Source organism: Rhincodon typus, chromosome 20, assembly GCF_021869965.1.
Source record: "Rhincodon typus isolate 14 chromosome 20, sRhiTyp1.1, whole genome shotgun sequence".
Classification (NCBI taxonomy): Eukaryota; Metazoa; Chordata; class Chondrichthyes; order Orectolobiformes; family Rhincodontidae; genus Rhincodon; species Rhincodon typus.
This window is the reverse complement of record NC_063351.1, coordinates 42398560-42399138: the sequence shown is the minus strand read 5'-3', so window position 1 is coordinate 42399138 and position 579 is coordinate 42398560. Positions and strand designations below refer to the sequence as shown.

At 53.9% G+C, this 579-nt stretch overlaps 1 protein-coding gene across 1 annotated transcript in view; it reads left to right on the top strand.

The window, feature by feature from the left end:
- Positions 1 to 579, top strand: part of cdc25d (cell division cycle 25 homolog d) — a 17813-nt gene that overhangs the window by 13788 nt on the left and 3446 nt on the right. The gene's annotated exons all lie outside the window — the stretch shown is intronic.

Below are 579 nucleotides of genomic sequence, written 5' to 3'. Positions count from 1 at the left end.
TCTAGGCCCGAAACGTCAGCCTCTCTGCTCCTATGATGCTGCTTGGCCTGCTGTGTTCATCCAGCCCTGCACCTTGTTGTCTCGGATTCTCCAGCATCTGCAGTTCCTACTATCTCTGATTCCATCTTTACTCACTGAATATACACCCACACGTACACGCACACGCACACCCATACCCACACACCCAGACACACAGGCGCGCAGACACAGACACACAGACACACCCACACACACCCACAGACAAACAGACAGACACAGACACACACACACACACACACACACAGACACACACACACAGGTGTACGTGCACATACCCAATCTCTCTCACACACACACACCCACACACACACTCACGCACACACCCACACACATAGACTCTCACTCACACACCCACAGACAGACAGACACACACACAGATGCACGCGCGCACACCCACCCACCCACACACACACACACACACACACACACACAGGCTGCGCATGCACACCCACACACGCACAGACAGACACACAGACACAGACAGACACACACACAGACACACACACACACAGACACTGACACACACACAGACACACACAC